The following is a 5,035-nucleotide window of genomic DNA, read 5'->3' as shown; positions in this document are numbered from 1 at the left end:
GAAAACAGCATTTCTAGGTCTCCTTCTAAGTGTTTTCTCCCTGTCTCCATTTACCCAGGTCCCTGTTGGTATTTTTTATGTCTTCCTGCCTTTCCTCACCTTCACCGCCTTTTACATTTTATTTAATGTCTGCATTTATTTAGTTTACTGACCCTATTTCCCCCTCCTGCCACCCTAAGTTTTCAGTCTCTTTTTTTTTTAAATTTCCTTTTTCTCTGCCCATTTTAGTTCACCATTACTTCCATTTTGTTTGTTTTCTATAGGTAAAGGAAAGCCCATAATTTTTGATCATAACATTGCTATTGTGTTTAATGAGCTAGTTTCCTACACAGCTTAGTAGAACATCTAATTTTTTCTGCCTACCCCACAGAAAAATTAAGCTGAATTCCCTACCCAGTCACATTGCTGATGTGATGGATGGAGGTGCAGAAGAGCAGGGACAGGTGTTTCCAAAACAGGTGGCTTTCTCCAGTCAGTACTTCACACCCCATAAACTGAAGGCAGATGACAAACCCCCCTGCTGCTCCTCTGACTGCCTTTATATGTTCTGGCAGTTGGCCCTGCCCTTTCCCAGGGGATTGTGGAAAGGGTGGTGGGCGGGTCCTGGAGTATATGAGCCCCAGGCTCTGCCTAGGGAGCTGCTTTGGCTCTGGGGCTTTGCTGGTGTCAGTGCTCTGCTGGGCCTTCAGTTGATGGCAGCTTTTGAGCTGTCTAAACTTTTTGGGCAGATGTGTTTTGGTGTTTGAAGGAGCAGAGAGCTCTGTCTGAGGTAAGAGCTTCAGGACCGGCCATTTGGCTGCGTTTATGTTAGAAAGTATGCTTGTATGCAGCTTTTCTTTACATTAATAATTTTGTTTTGAGTGTTCTGGGCTGTCAAGATGGCGTACTAATGTTTTTGGTTTTGTTTTTTTTTTTTTTTTTTTTATCTAGGTGCACTGTGTCTTGTTGGAACCCCTGACTTCATTGAAGATGGAACTAGTTTTGCTGTATACTGTGTTAACTGTTGTTACCATCACTCTTAACAGGCCTGATGGTGAGGTTATTGAGCAGGGATTGGGGCGAACATCTTGTATGCATCTGTGAGATGAGGAATCATGTGATTTCTCACAAGAAAAACAGTAGTTTTCTGTCTTTTGGTGTTTTAGGTGCTGCAAGCAATGATGGCTACAGCATGTGATGCTGGAATTGGAGCAGGTGAGCGAAAGGCCGTGTTCCTTTTGAGTAGGAGGGTGTGGAAGAGGTCTGTGTCGATGCTTACTGCTGGTACTGGTTCTGTGCAGGTGAAGATGAGCCTGGCAGCTGCAGGAACATCCTAGTTAGCTGATGTGATGTTTTGTCAAGGATGGATTCAAAGCCTTGGCCCTCTGAAAGCTAAGTGGAAGGACTGGTGTTTGGGAGGGGGCTTGGGGAGGAGGGGAGGAGGTTGGGAATTGTAGGGGGAGGGGTTTTAAAATTAGCATAGGGGAGAGGGCTGTCCAGGAACCGTCCCCTTTGGGCAGGTAAAGGGAGCGGGTTGCTCTTGGCACAATACCAGCATGTGCCAGGCAGGGCTCTTCCAGCCTGTGGTTGTGTAGCTTGTGCAGTCTGTCTTCTGTGCCTTGCACCTTTCTCAGGTCTCAATGTCCTCATTGCTCTTTGTACTCAAGGAGCACGTCGCGTGCCTCGGGTGCCATCCCTGGGGTCTCAAATGCCTGTACTCATTGGCACGGTGCCTCTCGGGTGCATCTTGTCTTATGTAACAAGCTTAAAGCTCGGATAGGTCTGGTGTCAATGTTCCAGCATCTCTGATCTTGAGCGGTCTATTTTCACGGATCCCTTCTCTGGGACTTACTCCCTGCCTTCCTACATCCTTAGGTCTTTCAGCAAGGCTAATCACACATGCTTTATCCCAGCTGCAGCCATATCTTTTTCTCATGTATCATGGTGTTTGCCTCTTCTCAGGCTGACTCCTGGTCCAGGAGTCATCCTCTTAGAGAGCTTTCCTCTGTCTCTGGGTCATGTCACTTGTCTAGCGTACAGTGTTGGTCTGTGCATGTTTGTCTGGGCTGGAGCTGCTCTGCTGAGGGACGTAGCAGTCATGGTCAGCAGAATAATAACTCTAAGATCTCTGGTGAACATGTTGATAAGCCTAGAATTTGTAGGCAAAGGGTGTGTGGCCCACTCCAGGGTAAGCAGCCATATAGTCAGCAAGCGAGGCGAGTTATTTCTGTAGTGCTATGCGGAGACGTGGGAGGTGAACAGATGTTTTTAGTGTCAGGCTGTATTTGGGCTCCAGATGGTATTCCAAAGTGGAAATGAGACCTCTGGAATTATGAAGCTTTTGATCAGCAGCTGGGTGACTCGTTTGATACCGCTTTTTCAGATGTGGAGGGACGAGCTGTGCACTAAAGGGTGATGCGAGCAGAGCGGCAGAACAAGGTGAGTTGGTGTGTGCTGTGAGAGGGAAGATGTTACTGGTGGTTATCTGACTAGGTTATAGGTTTTGTGGTGTTTTATTTTTATTTTGAAGGCGCAAAGCAATGAGCGAAGGGGGATATGTGCACCAGAGGTGCCTCGGGTGAGGAGAGTAATGACTAGTGGGCTGAAGTAGCAGTTATTTTTCAGATGTCTCATTGTTGGTGAAATTATAAGTATCCCTTGTTTGTGTTTCATAGGTGGTGTGCAAGCCTCAGTGTGGCAATCTGTAAAGGGCAGAGTCAGGGCTGGTGAGAAGGTGAGGTAAAGGAGCAGGAGATGGGAATTGCCGCATCCCAGCTGCAGTTTGAGCAGTATCTCAGCATGTGCTATTTGCTTTGTTTTGTTTTGTTTTGTTTTTTTTTTTCTTCAGGTGATGCACTTCCACAGCCTCAGAGGGGTGAAGGTCCATGCTGACAGCCGGTCCAAGCGGATGAGGTGGTTGTTGGATGAGTCAGTGTCCAAGAGTGAAGTATCCTGCAGAAACTCTGAAGAATTTCTCTTTGGTTTTGCAGGTGTGTGCAGGCTGCTTGTGGACTTGAATGAACATTTGAGGTGAGCTGGGGTCGCAGCGAAGAGGATCATGAGGCTGGTGACTTCCCACAAGCACAACAGTAATTTTGTGTGTTTGGGTATCTTGGGTGCCACAAGCGATGATGGCTGCAGCCTCCAACACTGGAACTGCAGCAGCTCAGCAGAACACCACAGTGCTGCTGAGGAGGGGGATGTTCTGGAAGAGGTTGGTGTTGGCCGATGTGATGTTTACTGATAACAGAGTTTGTGGTGTTTGGTGGGTTTTTTTTTGCAGATGACAGGGGAACCTGGTGACTGCAGCAACATCCTAGTTAGCTTATGTGGGTGGTTTTTTGGTCAAGGATTGATTTGGACGTCCAGAGCCCATCAAGCACTTATTGCCTTGTCATCGGAGCCAAAAGTGTGCCTGACATTACAGATGTTTCTGGAGGGTCGCCTTTGTGGAGGCAATGTGGGCTGGAAGGATCTGCTCTTGAAAAATCCCTGTCTGTAGAGATTGCCTACAGCCTTTCATCCTGGTGTCCTTATGGGCTTAAGTCTTAAAGCCCAGCTTCTCACATGTCCATTGTTCTGGTTTTGTATTGTATTGCTCTGTATCTGTACTGATGGTCACCTAACACGGTATTGCACTGTAGCGTTCTGTTTTTGTAGGACACTGTATGGCATGGCGTTGTATTCATCTTGCATTGCAGCACCATGCTGGTGTGGACTGAGATCACGTCGCACCGTATGGCTCCATATTGTGCTGTGTCTTGCGTCACGCCCTACGGCTCTGTATTGCACCACGCCTTGACTTTGGTCTAAGACTGCATTGCACTGTACGGCACTCTGTCGTACCGTAGGGCTGTGTCACACCTGCTATTGCGTGTCACTGTACGGCTCCACGTTGTGCTGGGTCTTGACTGTGATCTAAGATTGTGTTGCACCGTACGGCTGCGTATTTCATCACACTCTATGGCTCTGTGTCGCGCCGGATCTTGACTGTGACATAAGACTGCGACACGCCGTACGGCTCCGTGTCACACAGGGTCTTGCGTCACACTGTATGGCTTTGTATTGCATGGGGTCTTGACCGTGGTCTAAGACTGCGTCGCACTATTCAGTTCCCTGTTGCGCCGGGTCTTGCATTGCACCGTACGGCTTTGTGTTGCACTGGGTCTTGACTGTACTCTAAGACTGCGTTGCACCGTACAGCTATGTATTGCGCTGGGTCTTGCATCACGCTCTATGGCTCCGTATTGCGCCGGGTCTTGACTGTGGTCTAAGACTGGGTCACACCGTACGGTTCTGTGTCATGCTGGGTCTTGCGTCGCACCATACGGCTTCGTGTTGCGCTGGGTCTTGACCGTGATCTAAGACTGCATCGCACCCTACGGCGCTGGGTCTTTTTTTTTTTTTTTTCCCCCAGTCCCTATCGCTCTGTGTGGCACTGTTAACTGTAAATGTTTGGACTGCGGAGGGCCTCGGGCTGGGGTTTTCAAAGGCAGGGCGATTTTGGAGGCCAGTGGGAACCCTGTTCCTGAGGAGAGCCGCAGACCTGTGGTGGCAGGCAGTGGGCGAAGGGCAGAGCGGAGAGGGAGGGGTGGTTTGCAGGGTAGGTGAAGTGAGAGTTGTGCATGTGTGTGGCTTTGGTTGTGTGGTAGTGTGTAAGCGTTGTTAACATGTTGTAGCTGGAGTTGAGGTATTTTTCTTTTCCAGGCCTTGTATAAAAAAAGCAACAAACCACATCCCCAAAACAAACACACCACCCAAACCCAAGATATTCTAATAAGAAAAAAAACCCAGTCAGGGGATATTTTTTTCCACTTGCCTTTTTTTTTTTTTTAACCTTATTGGGTCCTAATTGGTCTGCACAGAGATGATAACTGCTGAAGTTTGGATGGTGGAAGGCAGCAGGGTACGTGGTGGGCTTTTGAAAAGCCCAACAGGATCCCTGGCACACTCCGGGAAGCGGCATGTCCCCTGGTGGGCTTCGGGAAAGCCCGGAAAAGACCCAGCACCCTCGGCGATTTAGTAGGGAGCTCGGTGTGCTTTTGGGAAAGTCTGG

At 48.6% G+C, this 5,035-nt stretch overlaps 1 long non-coding RNA gene across 2 annotated transcripts; it reads left to right on the top strand.

Moving 5' to 3' along the window:
* The first annotated feature begins 1,554 nt into the window (after nucleotides 1–1,554).
* LOC147413049 (uncharacterized) lies at nucleotides 1,555–4,270 on the top strand. 2 transcript variants are annotated; one of them, XR_015184132.1, is made up of 4 exons: nucleotides 1,555–2,418; nucleotides 2,655–2,713; nucleotides 2,828–3,009; nucleotides 3,263–4,270. It is a non-coding gene; the product is annotated as an uncharacterized LOC147413049 (long non-coding RNA). The 2 variants fall into 2 exon arrangements; XR_015184131.1 differs by having other exon boundaries at nucleotides 2,828–4,270.
* The last annotated feature ends 765 nt before the right edge of the window (nucleotides 4,271–5,035 follow it).

The sequence above is a fragment of the Leptosomus discolor genome, unplaced genomic scaffold (assembly GCF_034619465.1).
Source record: "Leptosomus discolor isolate bLepDis1 unplaced genomic scaffold, bLepDis1.hap2 HAP2_SCAFFOLD_210, whole genome shotgun sequence".
NCBI lineage: Eukaryota > Metazoa > Chordata > Aves > Leptosomiformes > Leptosomidae > Leptosomus > Leptosomus discolor.
Note: the sequence above shows the minus strand (reverse complement) of the source record. Positions and strands in the feature narration are given on the sequence as shown.